Source organism: Doryrhamphus excisus, chromosome 7 (genome assembly GCF_030265055.1).
Source record: "Doryrhamphus excisus isolate RoL2022-K1 chromosome 7, RoL_Dexc_1.0, whole genome shotgun sequence".
NCBI classification, from domain to species: Eukaryota; Metazoa; Chordata; class Actinopteri; order Syngnathiformes; family Syngnathidae; genus Doryrhamphus; species Doryrhamphus excisus.
This window is the reverse complement of record NC_080472.1, coordinates 13,531,860-13,550,499: the sequence shown is the minus strand read 5'-3', so window position 1 is coordinate 13,550,499 and position 18,640 is coordinate 13,531,860. Positions and strand designations below refer to the sequence as shown.

Below are 18,640 nucleotides of genomic sequence, written 5' to 3'. Positions count from 1 at the left end.
CAATCAGTAACTCTTACATTTGTTCACTTCCTGCTTTCCTAATATAGTTTAAGGTTTTTTTTTTTTTGATACGAGCATCCAATGACATAATGGGTACCATAGTGCATGTCAATATAGTGATATATATAGCACATCATGACTGGTTCAAGACTCTTCATCCTTGTATTTAGCAAACATCAACTGCTTGTATTGTTTCTTAAATTGGCTCATCGTTGTGCATTGTTTGATTTCCTTACTCAATCCATTCCATAGTTTGATTCCACATACTGACATGCTATGGCTAGCATAACGTAGTCCTAGCATAGAAGTGTTTCAAATGTACTTCTTCCCTGAGATCATATTTCTCCTCTCTTGTAGAGAAGTATTGGATGACATTTTTAGCTAATTGGTTATTTTTAGCCTTATGTATTATTTTAGCTGTTTGAAGATGAACTATATCAGCAAGTTGAAGTATTTGTGATTTTAGAAATAAGGAGTAAGTATTTTCTCTGTAGGCGGCATTATGAATTATCCTTACTGACCTTTTTTGCAGTACATTTAGTGAGTGAAGATTGCTTTTATAGTTATTATCCCATATTTCCACACAATAAGTAAGATATGGTAGAACCAGAGAGCAATAAAGAGTGTGGAGTGATTTCTGATTGAGAACAAATTTTGCTTTGTTCAATAATGAAATATTTCTGGCCACCTTATGTTGTATATTTGTAGTATGAGGTTTCCAGCTCATATTTTCATCTATTGTGATCCCCATAAATTTATTTTCCTTCACCCTTTCAATGTCCACACCGTCTATTTGTGGAATGGAATGGAATGGTCTTTATTGTCATTATACAAGATGTACAATGAGATTGAGATTTTGCTTTCATACAGTGTGTCTACATCATGAAGCCGCACGTTGCATTCACAGAAGTGTTTTTATACAGCATCTTTCTATGGAGTTTTAATGTTACTGCTTTCAACCCGGACACCCAGAGTGTCCTGGAGAGAACCGGAGACCCAGGAAGCCTTTTTGGGTTTTCTATTGCCTTCCACCAGCAGCTGAATCCTACCAAAAAAAACTTGTAAGTGATATATTGTGGGGTATGTCATATTACATTTTCAGCGTCTGAAGGGACGATACTCAAGAAAGTAAACTTGGATATACTTTATAAATGTTTGTGTATAGCATATGACGGTATAGATTTAACTCTAGCCATCCTATTTGGCTTATGGGGGGTTGGGCCGCAGGGGGCAGCAGCCCAGACTTCACTGTCCCCAGCTTTATGATCATTTTCTGGCCCATTGTATTGAATTGTGGACTCCTATAGAGCAGTTACACACAATAACCAGCACAGAAAGCTTTCTAGTTCTTCCAGAATCTGCACCTATTTCTTTGGATTTCGTGCTTTCTGTGAAAACGGTCCGTTTGTAATGTATTCCACCCATGGTCCACTCTGCTAATTGTCCCGATCGGGCTTCACCCCCTCGTTTAGTTCCTTTTTTGCCTCTAGTTTTCCCTTCCTAGTTCATGCCCTTATTTTGTATTCACTTCCTTTGTTACTCTGTTCTGTTTTCCGTTGATTTCCATTTTCTCCCGCACCTGTTTTCCATTTGTGATTCCTATTTAGTTCAGGTGCGCGTTCCTTTGTTTGTCGTTCCATTGTCTTTGGTTGAGTTGGACTTGCTAGTCCGTCATCCTGCTGCATAGCATAAATAAATATATTTTTACCTGCATTTGGGTCCTCATCTCTGCATCCTGGGGTCGAACCATAAAACTCACAAGCCGGAACGTGACATCAATGGCTGAAAGGGACTTCTGGTTTGTGCCGCTAGCTGCGAACCCAACTTTATAGGAGATGCAAACCTCATTATTTGAAACTTTGGCATCGTTTGACACGAGAATCCAACATTCTAACTAGGGATAGACCAATATGTTTTTTGGGGGGCCGATGCCGATACAGATTTTTTTCCATCACTCTTAGCCGACGGCCGATTTTGCTTGGGCCGATATTTGACGGCGGGGTACCACGACTACGTTTGTTGCGGGGTCCTCTGCAGCTTTGTGTTGCCCCAGCGGCAGCACAAGTTGCCTGACTGTAAATCATGCCGTGGAAAAATACATTGGCGAACCCACGCATGTATCGGCCGATACCGATACAAGGAAAAAAACGCAAATATCGGCCCGATATATCGGCCAGCCGATGTATCGGTCGATGCTTAATTCTAACTACATTTATAGGTCAGGAAAGTTGGAAAAGCTTAATAGGTCCCCTTTAAGCTCATGACGATAGGTAGCAATGCAGCTCGATCGGCTCGATTCACCACACAGGACTGATGCATCATTGCAGACGCTGCCTGTCAATCTTGAGTTTCATCCTTTCCACACCTGTGAATAGTTTGAGAATTGACGAGAACTGGGACTAATGTTCTGATTCTGTATACATTTTGATTACTAGTTTCAATGGAAGACAAGTGGCTGCAAAATGATGCAGCATTTCTAATACAATGATACATATCATGCGAAGGATATAACAAAGTGCCCCCCGTCTTTGACGTTCAATGCCATGCAATGTTGAATCAGGTCAGGTAATTGCCTGTGTGGTGCTCACACTAAATATTGACACCAAGGACACACTTTTGTTTGTTCACGGCGAAGTATACTTACTTGTATTACCAGCTATTCCGACAATAAATCCACACTGCAGTAAACAGTACACCGAGTTCTCTTAAAACTTGTCAAGACTGTATAGTATTTTCCCTTGAGAAGATACAAAAAAATGGTTTCTGTATGCGGTGTGTTCATTTTCCAATGCATTCTTCCCTTCAGATTGTTGGTAGGAGCCCCGCAATCGAAGCACCCATACCTGGGGAATGTTACAGGCGTCGTCTATCAATGTGAACTTAGTGCATCTTCCCAACGATGTCAGCCCATTGACTTTAAAGATGAAGGTTTGTTTGACTTTTATATCTGTTATACAATATATGACCAATAGTCATAAAACTGTACTATACTGTATATTGCAGAGTTCCTTGAAAGCAGCGGTATAAATGGCCAGTGGATGGGCGTGAGAGTGACGAGCCAAGGTCCTGGTAAAAATGTCATGGTAAGAAAAATATTCCCAATCTCAGACCTCCACACCCAAATCCACAAAAGTTATAGCACCATACATACAAAACATCTAATATTTTGTCTTCCGGGCTGCACGGCGGTCGAGTGGTTAGCACGCAGGCTAACTGGTTAGCTTGCTAGCTATCGGTCGTTTCGAGTCCCTGCAGAGAGTTGGGCATTGTGTGGTAAACAATAAAAAATAGGAGCGTAAAGGTGACTATAGGGGTGTTATTTTATATCCACAGCGCTCTAATAATGTTAAAACCGTATATTTATGAAATCATAAATGGGTTTTCAAGGCTTTAACTATGAAAATATAAATTTTATCGCAAAAATTAATTGCAGAACCAATTATCGGGGGCTGCATGGCGAATTAGTGGTTAGCACGCAGACCTCACAGCTAGGAGACCCGAGTTCAATGCCAGTTTGCATGTTCTTGCATGTTATATTGAAATATAATATTTATAATATTATTGAAAATAAATGTTAATTATTTATAATTTTTTAAACAAAAATGGAAAAATGAAAAACAATAAAATATGTACAATATATATAACTATATATATATAATATATATAACTAGTATATATATTAGTAACTCATTCATTCATACTATATTTAATTATTTATTATTTGTTTTGCCCAACACAAAAGTATGAAAAATAACAATAAATAGTACAATATAATATGTGTTGCATTTCATTGCATTATATTATCTTCCTTTCTCATAATTTTAGCAAAACTATAAAATAAGATATAATAATAAAAATATTGAATTTTGGGCTTCACGGTAGTCGAGTGGTTAACGCAGACCTCACAGCTAGGAGACCCGAGTTCAATTCCACCCTCGGCCATCTCTGTGTGGAGTTTGCATGTTCTCCCCGTGCATGCGTGGGTTTTCTCCGGGTACTCCGGTTTCCTCCCACATTCCAAAAACATGCTAGGTTAATTGGCCACTCCAAATTGTCCATAGGTATGAATGTGAGTGTGAATGGTTGTTTGTCTATATGTGCCCTGTGATTGGCTGGCCACCAGTCCAGGGTGTACGACCCTGGGATAGGCTCCAGCACCCCCTGCAATCCTCGTGAGGATAAGCGGTAGAAGAATGAATGAATGAATGAAATTTGTCTTCCAGACTTGTGCTCATCGGTATCAGCAATGGAGCCCAAGTCCAGGTCTTTACATCCCTCACCTGTTGACCGGCCAGTGTTACATCCTGGCAGATGGCCTGCAGGTCGGGAAAGAGGACCGGACATGGAGAAGAGTGGTTTGTGATTCCGAACACCTGACCAGACGACAGAAAGACCACGAGTGGTTTGCATATTGCCAACAGGGTCACGGTGCATCTTTTGCAAAGGACAACAGATCGCTGGTCTTTGGAGCTCCGGGTGCTTATCAGTGGAAAGGTCGGAAAAAACAGTCTTATTATTCCAAATGTTTTTTTTGTAGTTTTACATGCAGAAAATAATTTGAAATCCCTATGGATAAATTTACATGATCAATGAACATTTAAGGTTGTTTTTATGGTAATAGTAATGGAACTTGGTGGACACTAAAATTTTTGTTGCGCCACTTGCATCAAGCAATTGGCGCAACAAAGATTTTAAACATTTTTGAATTTTCTTGCCGTCACACTCAATTTTTGCCGCCGTTACAGGCCACCACGAGCCAGTTGGGAGGCAGTTTGAGCCACTACACGCCACTAGGCACCTTATTGGTGACACTAGGCACCACAGCAAATTGCATTGGCGCGAACTGACACCAACTGGCGCCGTCCCACTGGACTCCTAGCATCATTGGCACAACTTGGCTCGCTCCATTACATTCCAGTGGATTCCAATAGGCGGATTGTTTGCATTTGGTTCCACTTGGTGGACACTTCGCCCCATTTGCATCAAGCAATTGGCGTGACAAAGATTTTAAACATTTTAAAATTTTCTTGCCGTCACACTCAATTTTTGCCGCTGTTACGGGCCACCACGAGCCAGTTGGGAGGCAGTTTGAGCCACTGCACGCCACGAGGCATCTTATTGTTGACACTAGGCGCCACAGCAGTAATGGACTCTTAGCTTAAGGGGTTTTCGGCCCACAGAATTGCAGAATTGTTGTCATTGAGCCACCTTGGACCACCTTTTTTAAGGTCATGCCACTGCATCTCAATAAGATTCAGGTCTTTGACTAGGTGTTGGAATAATTGTACATAAAGTTATCCTATTTTTACTATATTCTTATGACCTATTTTTACTATATTCTTATGACCTATTTTTCTTATGACCTACAAACATTTCGTATCACCCACATAACAAAGTAAGATTAACGCTGTACATGTGTTTCATATCACTCACATAACAATGTCAGATTAATGCTGTGACGCCTGCACTTGTGGTGTACATCATGATTAAGGGAAAACAGAACATGACAGAACATTCCTTAGCAGATAGTTTTAACACCCTCAGGGGACATAGGCACGGGTCAGAGGTAGATATGACCTCAAAGGGTATGTGTGTGTGTGTCCGGAGAATCACATGCCAAGGATGAGATATCTACACATATGGATAACATGTTGTGCAAAGAAACTGGTTTCAACTAGAATGATTAAACCCCCCTTCCCTCAGCTAGTTGATTGTACAGGGCCTTCCTTCAATAAAAAGGCAAGAGGGCAGGAACTGCTTCAGAGTGAGGTGGCGAATTGTTACTGAACGGTTCCTGATCACTCTCCTTGCAAGTAAAAAGAAACTCATCTCTCTGCGTCTTCCTTTGTACAGGCAGTGTTTTTCTACAAGTGTCGGGGTTTAAACCTGACACTAGGCCAGTCCAAAGTCATTCAGAGGTGGACTTGCTGGTGTGTTGCTGCTGCAGAACCCAAGTTGGTTTGAGCTTGGATCCTGGTCTGTTGGACTGTATATTGGAGCAATTAATGCCTGTGCAGTGTGCAATATGTCTGGATTCTGCTCATCATCATGGCAATCAAACGCCTGCAGGGCGTACTACGGAGCTGACAGTCCTATGCATTGTGTCCTTGGCCAAAATCATACATGTGATTAACTCGCTGTAGCGACTCCAGACAGGGAAAAAGCTCAAAGTGAAAAAAAAATGTTTTCTTTCAAAAGGAATTGTGCAAATGGAGCCGCTGGACAATCTGGACATCTCAAGTGAGGATACTCGAGAAACTGGCGATATCGACCGCTTTGACTCCAAACTCATTCCGCTCCAAAGAGATAGCTACTTGGGTGAGTGGGAGGAGAAAAATACATTATATTCCTGTTGGAAGTTAATCTTTGCAGTTTTATGGTCCTACCAGGATTCTCCACTGACTCTGGGATGGCCCTCCTCAGGAGAGGTGAACTTACCATCGTATCAGGAGCACCCAGAGGAGGATACAGTGTTCAGGTGACTTTTCTTAAGGCGGACCCTTCAGCAAAAAGAAGCTTGTCTGTAGAGTTGGTCCTCTCTGGTCCTGGACTGGCCTCCTCCTTTGGATACGATGTGGCTGTGGTGGATCTCAACAGTGATGGGTTAAGTTATTCCTCTTATTCAACCTTAATTCTAAAATATTTCATTTTAATGCTGTAAACCCTTTAAAACAGGGGTCTCAAACTCAATTTACCTGGGGGCCACTGGAACTAGGGTCTGGGCAAGGCTGGGATTTCCAAAAAAAAAACGCATTTATTAAAAACAGAAAAATATACAAATGTTTTAAGTGCTTTGGTTCCGATTTTCTACAATAAAAGCTCTGATAAAACATTCCACTCCATTCCATTCAAATATCTTAATTTTTATTTTTCTGCACAAAATAAGATGAAATTAAATAAACAAATCAAGAATAAAGAAAATCAATCAATCAGTAATAAATGAATATAATAATAATAATGAAACGGCAAATAATAAAAACTTAAGAAACCACATATAGTTGGTGGGTAGACAAATTATTTTTTTCAGATTAAAATGAACAAAGCATTATTAGAGCCCTGTAGACATGACAAAACACGACTATAGTCACATTTATACTTTTTTTTTTTACATATTGTATTTTATTTACATATTTACATATTAAATGTTACATATAACATATGTTACATGTAACATATTGCGCAACTGCAGGGTCTTGAGACACATGCTAACTCGCAAACTAGAGAGCTAGCGACCTAAACGGTAGCCTTCAAGTTATTTCCTTTAAACTTAAATAGCCAAAAACTTACCACTTCCACACGGATAGGGAGGATAACTATTAACAGTTATTTAACCTTTAACATGAACATTAATCAAACGTAATCATTTTTTCTGGGTACATGATACCATACAACATCCATATCAAACTTGCGCGGGCCGCACTAACATTAAACTTTCATATCCAGGCGGGGGCCTCAAAGTAGTGTCCTGCGGGCCACATTTGGCCCACGGGCCGCGTGTTTGAGACCCCTGCTTTAAAATATGCTATAAAATATTTGCCTGAACTGTGGATTCTTTTATATTGACTTCATAGCACTACTTTTTAGTGTTGACTGTAATAAAATATTCATTTTGAAGTACTTTCTATACCACCAGGTGGGATGACCTCGCTGTGGGAGCGCCGGAATTCTTTGTTAAAGATGGTTTAATCGGAGGAGCAGTGTATGTCTTCATTAACGACAAAGGGAAAAACTGGGAAAAGATTCATCCCATTCAACTAACTGGAGGGAAAGATTCCATGTTTGGACTTGCAGTGGAAAACATTGGAGATGTCAATCAAGATGGCTATGGAGGTGACGGCACACTACAACTACAAATATAGACATTCAGTCGTCCCTCTTCTATGGCGGATAATTGGTTCATTTATTCATTCATTTTCTACCGCTCATACACACAAGGGTTGAGGGGGTGCTGGAGCCTATCCCAGCTGTCTTTGTACACCCTGGACTGGTGGCCAGCCAATCACAGGGCACATATAGACAAACAACCATTCACACTCACATTCATACCTATAGACAATTTGGAGTCGCCAATTAACCTAGCATGTTTTTGGAATGTGGGAGGAAACCGGAGTACCCGGAGAAAACCCACACATGCACGGGGAGAACATGCAAACTCCACACAGAGATGGCCGAGGGTGGAATTGAACTCGGGTCTCCTAGCTGTGAGGTCTGCACGCTAACCACTCGACTACCGTGCAGCCCAAAATTTAATATGTACATTTTTTTTATATCTTATTTTATAGTTTTGCAAAAATTGTGAAAAAGGAAGATAATAGAATGCAATGAAATGCAACACTTATTATATTGTACTATTTATTGTTATTTTTCATTCTTTTGTTTTGGGTAAAACAAATAATAAATAATAAAATATAATATGAATGAATGAATTACTAGTATACGTATATATACTAGTTATAATATATTGTACATATTTTATTGATTTACATTTTTACATTTTCATTTAAAAATTATAAATAATAATACAATTATTTATCATATTAATAATTAATATAATATTGATTAATTAATATATAATAATTGTATTATTTTCAATAATATTATAAATATTATATTTCAATATAACATGCAAGAACATGCAAACTGGGATTGAACTCAGGTCTCCTAGATGTGAGGTCTGCGTGTTAACCACTCCACCATTCTCCAATTATTTTTTACCATAAAGGATTCATGTGAAAAAAATAATATTTTCATAGTTCAAGCCTTTAAAACCCATTTATGATTTTCTAAATATGGTATACGGTTTGAACATTATTAGAGCGCTGTAGACATAAAATAACACCCCTATAGTCACCTTTATGCTTGTTTACCACACAATGCCCAACTCTCTGCAGGGACTCGAAACGGCCGATAGCTAGCAAGCTAACCAGTTAGCCAAGAATTTATTTCTTCTAAAACTAAGAAGGCAAAAACTGACCTCTTATGAACCGACCCCGCTCATGTAATCTACCTTACCTTGAGAAGGGCCTGCCAGGTCAGCCTTCGAGTCTTCCTCCTCACATGGAGTCTTGACATAACCACTTCCACATGGAATGGGAGGAGCTTTTTTCACTGTATCATGTTGGACATGCTGTGGCTGACTTCATTGGTAATGTTATGTAAGATTATGTGACCAGAATACTAGATATCACTTGTATTTCAATATGTTTTGACTCATAATACCGCATAGTCTACCATGAAATTATTAATTCATTTCTTATATTGTGAGGGAGGATTGTATTGATGATCACTTTTATGCTATTACCCACTTATGATACTTTATATTTGTAATGTTTTAATGTATTTATTTATGTATTAAATACTACATAAACTGATTCTGATAGACATTGCAGTGGGCGCACCTTATGACGGGTCTGGTCGAGTGTTTCTCTACTGTGGATCACCAAGCGGCATCAATAAAAAGGCAGCACAGGTGAGCTTTAGAATCACATTTGTGGAAAATAGCTCCACAATTGTCCGTGATTTAAGTGTCAATCATCTATGAGTGGTTTCTTTACTCATAGGTGCTCTCGCCAGGATCCAGTAAAGTCACTTTATTTGGATATTCTCTGTCCGGTACCTTGGATATTGACGATAATCAATACCCCGATTTGGCAGTTGGGTCACTCTCGGATACAGTCTTTGTTTACAGGTAACACCAGGGGGGTCCGAACCTTTGGCTATACAGGATACAGGAAAATTGAAGGATGCAGAGGCCATTTTGACACACTATATATTTCATATATTAAAAATAATCCAAGGTACAGTGCTTAAAAGGTATTTATTACACCAAATATTTCTAATGCTTAAAATCTTATTTATTGGGCAAAATCAAACAGATAAACATTGTCTGTGGCTTTTAGGTTGAGGATTAAGTTTACATTGAGGATATTAATAAATAAATACAAATTATAATGCATGTTACTCATATTTAAGAGGGTTTTTTGGGGGGTGGGGAACAATATTAAAAAGGCTAAAGAAGACATTATATTTATTTAAAAATAAACTCTGTGTCAGCTTTGGGTTTGTAGCGTAGGCTTTTACCAAAGGTATCAAAACGATTACAAATAGGAACAATGGTTGGGCGCCAGACAGGGAAAAGATAAACTGACCTGTCAATTAACAAGATAACCTTTGGATTTATTCATCCGGCTAGCCTAACCTGTGCTACAGAAGTGAATAAAAAAAATACATAAGATACTCAAAGTCAATATAACTTATATATTCAAATCCAGAAAAAGAAGAATTATTCAAATCATCATTTGCATTTCATGTAATCACAAAAAAAATCCCTCAAATTCTCATAATGAAAAAATTCACATTCACAAAATAATCTACTGCAAACTCAAAAGCGGATTCACAAAAAATAAATTAAATGTCCATTAATTAAATTCGATAAATTAGGAACCCAGATCTGTTCTCTCCGTGAGGCGTGGGAGTGTGTGTGTGTATGTGTGTGTGTAGTGTTTGCAGGGGGTTAAATAGTTCACAAGTCCTTTCACAATCAGTTCAGTCCAGTTCGATATGAAAGAAGGGGCAATGATTAGTGTAGGTGTATGGGTTGGGAGCTGTAATGTTCCAGGAGCTGAGGAAACCAGAAGGTAAGGGGAATGTGAGGAGAAAGGAAAATGGAGGAAGCCAGGAGAGTCGAAGGAAGGAGACCAGACTTAGCTTTTGCCGACAAAAGAGGAGGGACAAAACAGCCACGGACAGCCGGTCCAACAGAGCCTCAGATCCAACCTGCTTCAAGAAACTTTCTTCTTTACCGCTGATAAGTTGTCTTGTCTCAGTTTCTCCTTCAGTTTCCACATTTACTTGAGTTCATTCCTTTTTCGATTAGTGTCTTGAATGACTTAAAAATAATCTGCTCTTAGTTCTGATCGTCTCCTTTCTTTTCCACTCTCACTTCACACACTGAATCTCCTTTTACTCTGCCCTTTGTTCTCTTCATGCTCACAGGTGTTCCCTAATTAAATCACTTCCCCCTCCTTCTCCTGCTCAGGTGGCCAGAATTATTTGAGGTTTCCTCTCTTCTCTGCCACAGGTTATAAGTGGTACTTTTAGTCTTAATAGTACCAAAATGTAGACTTCTTCTGAGTTTTAAAGGCGCAGTATTATAATTTTAGTCGATGCTGTGGTTTTAAGTCATATTTTAATTATCTACATTTGTACTTCTGCACCAAAATGCATTATTATTACACTCTGGAAGTGTTTCCACATTTTTTAACCAATTCAAAACTTCAAAAATTCTGACTTTTTTCCATAAGTCCACATTTTTCACATTCCACATTGAAATTATTCAAACATGGGAATATTCATCTTATTAAGAGCATGTTAGCTATCCATCCATCCATTTTCTATACCGCTTATCTTCACTAGGGTTGCGGGGGTATGCTGGAGCCTATCCCAGCTGCCTTGACCCTGGAGTGGTCGCCAGCCAATCACAGGGCACATATAGACAAACAACCTTTCACACTCACATTCATACCTATGGACAATTTGGAGTCGCCAATTAACCTAGCATGTTTTTGGAATGTGGGAGGAAACCACAATCATTTTTCATTTTATTTTCAACAGTTCACAGTTCCACATGTCCAAAAGGAGTAGGAAGAAGCAAAGCTTATTAAATCCTACCCCTCTATCTGGTACTTTTACAATCAGTAACTGTTACATTTGTTCACTTCCTGCTTTCCTAATATAGTTTAAGGTTTTTTTTTTGGTTTTTTTCATTTTTTGTCCCGTACCGAAGTAGGAGGTGATATGAGCATCCAATGCCATAATGTGTACCATAGTGCGTGTCAATATAGTGATATATATAGCACATCATGACTGGTTCAAGACTCTTCATCCTTGTATTTAGCAAACATCAACTGCTTGTATTGTTTCTTGAATTGGCTCATCGTTGTGCATTGTTTGATTTCCTTACTCAATCCATTCCATAGTTTGATTCCACATACTGAAATGCTATGGCTAGCATAACATAGTCCTAGCATAGAAGTGATTCAAATGTACTTCATCCCTGAGATCATATTTCTCCTCTCTTGTAGAGAAGTATTGGATGACATTTTTAGCTAATTGGTTATTTTTAGCCTTATGCATTATTTTAGCTGTTTGAAGATGAACTATATCAGCAAGTTGAAGTATTTGTGATTTTAGAAATAAGGAGTTAGTATGTTCTCTGTAGGCGGCATTATGAATTATCCTTACTGACCTTTTTTGCAGTACATTTAGTGAATGAAGATTGCTTTTATAGTTATTAGCCCATATTTCCACACAATAAGTGAGATATGGTGTGTAAAAGCCAATTTTTCCCATAATTCCACAGTTTCCATGTCAGATAATGCCATTAAAATGTAACAAATCTAAAAGAGTGTTTTGCGTATTCCAGAGCAAGGCCGGTCGTCAGCATCATCAACACTTTAACCGTCACACCAAATGAGATAGACGTGGAGGAGTGTGATAGACGCACATGGTAAGATGCCCACAAACAAAACTGAGAAGAAAATATATCCGCTTTTATCTTTTTTTTTTCTTTCCACCTCAGTTATTTTGCAGTGCAGGCATGTTTGAGCTACACAGCCCACCCAGCATCCTTCAACCCTAAACTGAGTACGTTTTAAGGAATATTTGACAATGAATGTGTCATATTTATTACTTGATGTCGATATTGTGTGTGTGTGTGTGTGTGTTGAACTGTGCCTCCGCAGCAATCAGCTACTCATTTGAAGCTGATGCAGAGAGACGGAAATCCCGACTTCCACCCCGTGTGGACTTTATGGGTCCATCTCATGGGACATTGGAGCTGCCTGGTCAGGGGAGGAAAAGCTGTGCCAAGACCAATCTCCGACTTCTGGTACTGTCCAGGATAGCCTGGTGTTTTTGTACGCTTTACCCTCCTTGTGACAGGTTTACATGTCCCCTGCAGCGGGACATGAGAGACAAGCTTCACAGCATCACTGTCTCCGTCAATCGGTCTCTGACGAGCTCCAGTCAGGAGGCGAGGATACGTCTTCCCAATAATTACCCCGTAGTCAACCTCTATCAGGAAAAAAGGACAGTCGCAAAGGTTTGAACATCCGCGTGGAGGCTGTAGCTACTTTTTAAGTCCTGAAAGACAATTAACTGTTTTGATTTATTAGATAAAGTTCATCAACAAGGGCTGCGGCTGGGACAACGTTTGCCAAAGCAACCTGAAGCTTCACTACAGGTTCTGTGCCAGGAAAATTCAAAACCATGAAGATGTTTTCACATCGCTGGTCAGGTGAGGCTAGGAACTCAAAGTGCATCAAGGAGGAAATGTCCTAAATACCTAAATACAAGGATGAAGAGTCTTGAACCAGTCATGATGTGCTATATATATCACTATATTGACACTTACTATGGTACACATTATGGCATTGGATGCTCATATCACCTCCTACTTCGGTATGAGGTACATTATTTTCATTCATTCATTCATTGTCTACCGCTTTTCCTCATGAGGAAGCCTATCCCAGCTGTCTTTGGGCGAGAGGCGGGGTACAGGGTGTACCATCACAACCAGAATGGACTACTGGAACAGTATTCTTTATGGTACACCTTCCAAAACCCTCAACAAACTACAATATATTCACAACTCCACTGCCCGCCTCCTCAGCTCCTCATTACCCCTGTCCTCCAAAGCCTCCACTGGCTTCCCGTCCCCCAACGCATTCACTTCAAAGTTCTTCTCATAACCTACAAAGCCCTCCACGATCTGACCCCCCCATATCTCACAGACCGCCTCCATCTACACAATCCCCCGCGTCCCCTTCGCTCCTCAGACTCCAACCTCCTAGCACTCCCCTGTAAGACCAAGCTCCGAACCTGGGGAGACAGAGCCTTCTCCATCGCTGCCCCCCACCCTCTGGAACTCTTTGCCCCATTCACTCCGTGCTTGCCCTGACCTTCCCACCTTCAAAAACCAACTAAAAACCCACCTCTTTAAATCTGTTTTTAATGTCTAACTTTTTATACCTGACTGCTGTGCCCCGCCCCACTTTTAGCCTTGTTTTAGCTCTGAATTAATTTATGGATATTGTATTTTAATGTATTTAATATAAAATGTATTATTATTATAATTATTCATTCATTCATTCATTCATTCATTTTCTACCGCTTTTTCCTCACGAGGGTCGCGGGGGTGCTGGAGCCTATCCCAGCTGTCTTCGGGCGAGAGACGGGGTACACCCTGGACTGGTGGCCAGCCAATCACAGGGCACATATAGACAAACAACCATTCACACTCACATTCATACCTATGGACAATTTGGAGTGGCCAATTAACCTAGCATGTTTTTGGAATGTGGGAGGAAACCACAATAATTTTTAATTTTTGTTATAATTACACATTTTTCATGGAAAAATTTGGTAATGGTAATGGTAATGGTTTAATTTCATTTGAACATGCATCAGATTACAATTGAATGCATCCCATAATCAGTTCACAGTTCCACATGTCCAAAAGGAGTAGGAAGAAGCAAAGCTTATTAAATCCTACCCCTCCATCTGGTACTTTTACAATCAGTAACTGTTACATTTGTTCACTTCTTGCTTTCCTAATATAGTTTAAGGGTTTTTGTTTTTGTTTTTCACGTACCGAAGTAGGAGGTGATATGACCATCCAATGACATAATGGGTACCATAGTAAGTGTCCCACGCATGCACGGGGAGAACATGCAAACTCCATATTTGTATTTATTTATTAATATCCTCAAGGTAAACTTAATCGTCAACCTAAAAGCCACAGAGAGATGGCCGAGGGTGGAATTGAACCCTGGTCTCCTATCTGCGAGGTCTGCGTGCTAACCACTCGACCGCCGTGCCGCCCATACATTATTTTGAAAAAAAAAAACAAAACAAAACAAAACTTAAACTATATTATGGAAAGCAGGAAGTGAACAAATGTAACAGTTACTGATTGTAAAAGTACCAGATGGAAGGGTAGGATTTAATAAGCTTTGTTTCTTCCTACTCCTTTTGGACATGTGGAACTGTGAACTGATTATGGGATGCATTCAATTGTAATCTGATGCATGTTCAAATGAAATTAAACCATTACCATCACCATTACCTTTGAGTCCTCGTTAGAGAGGACGGCCTTGCAGTCATCACTCCTTCTGGTGAGGACGTCGCCTTGGAGATGACTGTGAGCAACATGGACGGGGAGGACGCACACCAGAGTCGTATACTCATCCAGCTACCTGACCTTCTGCACTACTCTTCTGTTGTCTACACCTCAGAATCCGTAAGTCAGCTCTTCTGTGACAGAGATTGTTCATTTCAAATGTTGATGGATGGATACTACAATATTGATACCAATACCAGAGTATCAATACTTATACAGTACTACAATATCATTAAATAGTTGGATGGATATCGGGTAATTGTTGTATTTGTATGTTGTATTTGACTATAGGTGTGCTATTTCATGTTTAAGGGGCTCTAATCATGTTAAAAAAAACATATTAAGGAGGTCGTATGATAATACGTATTTGATTTATAAATAAAGAATCGTACTTAGCAGAAATTCACTTCAAACTTATCTTTGAAACCAGTTTACTACGATAAACGAGGAATGGATGATGCAGATGCACAGAACACATTTTGTGATTATCAGGGGCGAGTGGTTAGCGCGCAAGCCACTCAGCTAGGAGACTCGATTCCCCGCTCGGGCATCTCTGAGTGGAGTTTGCATGGGTTTTCTCCGGGTACTCCAGTTTCCTCCCACATTACAAAAACATGCTAGGTTAATTAGCGACTCCAAATTGGCCATAGGTATGAATGTGAGTGGGAATGGTTGTTTGTCTATATGTGCCCTGTGATTGGCTCTTCTCGCCCGAAGACAGCTGGGATAGGTTCCAGCATGCTTGCGACCCTTGTGAGGATAAGCGGTACAGAAAATGGATGGATGCGATTATAGTATATATTATATAAGGCTTCTGGCATATAAGGCTTCTTTCAGTGCTGAAAAATGCTTTTACAGTATATGGAATTTTTTTATTGCATTATTTCAGCCAAACAGAATGGACTAATGTTATGTTTCCAGGTATCACAGGTGTCATGCTCGGCTAATAAGAAGGGGACAGTGATTGATTGCGGGCTGGGAAACCCTCTACGGAGAGATGCACACGTGAGTTTGTATGCATCCTAATGTCGACAGCGATATTTCATACACAAATTATAGCTAAATGAACACTGTACACAGAACACAGAATGAAGAATATATATAAATACAGTCATACATGTGTTCATTAAATACAAGAATACACTGAAAAAGTGAATGAAAATGATATTTTTGTACTGTAGAGTCAAATTACCAGTTTAATAACGACTCATAAAATATATGTACTGTATATTTGTATTGTATATGTTGGCTATTTGCCTTTCAGGTTACATTTTATGTCATGCTGACAACAACTGGCATCTCACTGAGCACAGAATCTGTCAATATCACACTACAACTTCAGACGTAAGTGTTTTGGCCATAAAGTTGCAGATGAGCATAATGTTTGCGACATGTTATCCTCCTGCATTTCTTGTGCTGCAGTACAAGTGTGCAGACATTAGAAGCGGTCGAGGCTACAGCCAAAGTGGTTTTTAAACTGGGGCTGCAAATATACGGGTAAGCATGTAACTCCACAGTACACCACTACTAATGAGATCCAATACATAATTCCGGTCACTGAATTCAATTGAATGCCACCATGCAGCCCTATGACTGTACCTATTTTGACTATTTTTAAATACTTTTAACAAAGTTTTGTGGTCATAATTATTTATATTTTTGTTTTTTTATATATTGAAAAAAATATATATACATTTTATAATTATATATATTTTTATATGCTTGATGAGAGACATCTTTGAGGTAATGCTAGAAGTTACCAGTATCCTACGATTTAATACTATTAAAAAAGTAAAATTTAATTAAATAAAAAATATAAAGAAAAATACTAAAATACTATTTAATACATAAAAATCAATAAAAATGTCAAATAATTATTTTTTAATTTAATTTGTCTTATTTTTTATTGTGTGTGTATGTATATATATATATATATATATATATATATATATATATATATATATATATATATATATGTTTTAATTTACTTTTTTAATGTTTTTATTTTTTGTCTACCCCTTGTTTCGTGGGATGTCCTGGTGTTGTGCGAGCCTTTACACTCCAATGAAATGGGAAATGGGAAAATGGGGGAAAAAAATCAATATATAAATCATTTTAAAAAAATGTAATTTTTATTTTAACACAATTTCATACTTTTTTGGCCACTTTTTTGTGTCATTTCCAGTCATGAGAGGCACAACAGTATACACAGCATATAAAGTTTGAGTTTTACTGTATACAGTATATACTATTGTTTCTTAGGCTTGCCAGGCCGTCTTAAGTGTCAGTCAGTCCAAGCTTAATGAGTGAAAGAGCCATGAAAACAGTGGATGACATTGGAGCTGCCATTCAGTATGAATTTAAGGTAACATGATGTTCATCAAAATACATTTCCTAGCTTATGTTCAAGTCTAAATGAGCTATGCTAACAGATACCAAATATGGGCCGATCACTAAAGTCATTTGCCAACGCATCCCTGGATATCGACTGGCCAGAAGAGAATTCCAACGGGAAACGGCTGCTCTACTTGACTCACATCACAAGTACAGGAATGCATTATGGCTCCTGCTCACCCGCTGATCGAATTGATCCTCTTAAGCAAGTGAAGGTAATCCAGATTTCTGTTGTTTTAATTGCTATTTTGTAACATGGATTGACTGATTTGGCCTCATGGGTTGGCGCGGTGCCTCAAGGCAGAGACGCGAGGCAGAATACGACGCGCTCTCCACGGATGGATTCCCATTTCTTCCACTAAGAAGGAAATATAAAACCCTGGTGAGAAATCCAAATACTTGATTCTTGAATATGGCAGTGATTGTATTATTATTACTGTAACCGTTTGAACCCCTCAGGCGTGCTCTGACAGACTCAAGTGTGTGGGGTTACGCTGTCCTCTAGTGGGGTTGGACAATACTGCACTAGTTGTTCTACATGCCCGTCTTTGGAACAGCACTCTCACACAGGTGCTCAGTTTATCATCTTATAATGTATCTTTACCGGACTAAATTAGTCATATTTTGTTTCCTATATAGGATTACAGCTCTTTCAATTACTTGGATATTGTCGTGGATGCTGCTCTCAGTCTAAGCAACTCTCCTGAGAACATCGGACTCAAGGAAGAAAAGCCTCAGACCAAAGTAAAACACACACAACTAGAAATTTGTTAATATGCGGGTATGCAAATTGTGTAGCCAGCCATTTAGACAACAGTAATGGATGTCATCGTTTATTCATTCATTTTCTACCGCTTTCCCTCACGAGGGTCACAGGGGGTGCTGGAGCCTATCCCAGCTGTCGAGAGGCGGGGTACACCCTGGACTGGTGGCCAGCCAATCACAGGGCACATATAGACAAACAACCATTCACACTCACATTCATACCTATGGACAATTTGGAGTGGCCAATTAACCTAGCATGTTTTTGGAATGTCCAATTAATTTTCGCGATAAAGGATTCAT

At 39.2% G+C, this 18,640-nt stretch overlaps 1 pseudogene; it reads left to right on the top strand.

Annotated features, from left to right (window-relative positions):
- The first annotated feature begins 798 nt into the window (after window positions 1-798).
- LOC131132385 (integrin alpha-6-like) lies at window positions 799-18,385 on the top strand (annotated as a pseudogene).
- The last annotated feature ends 255 nt before the right edge of the window (window positions 18,386-18,640 follow it).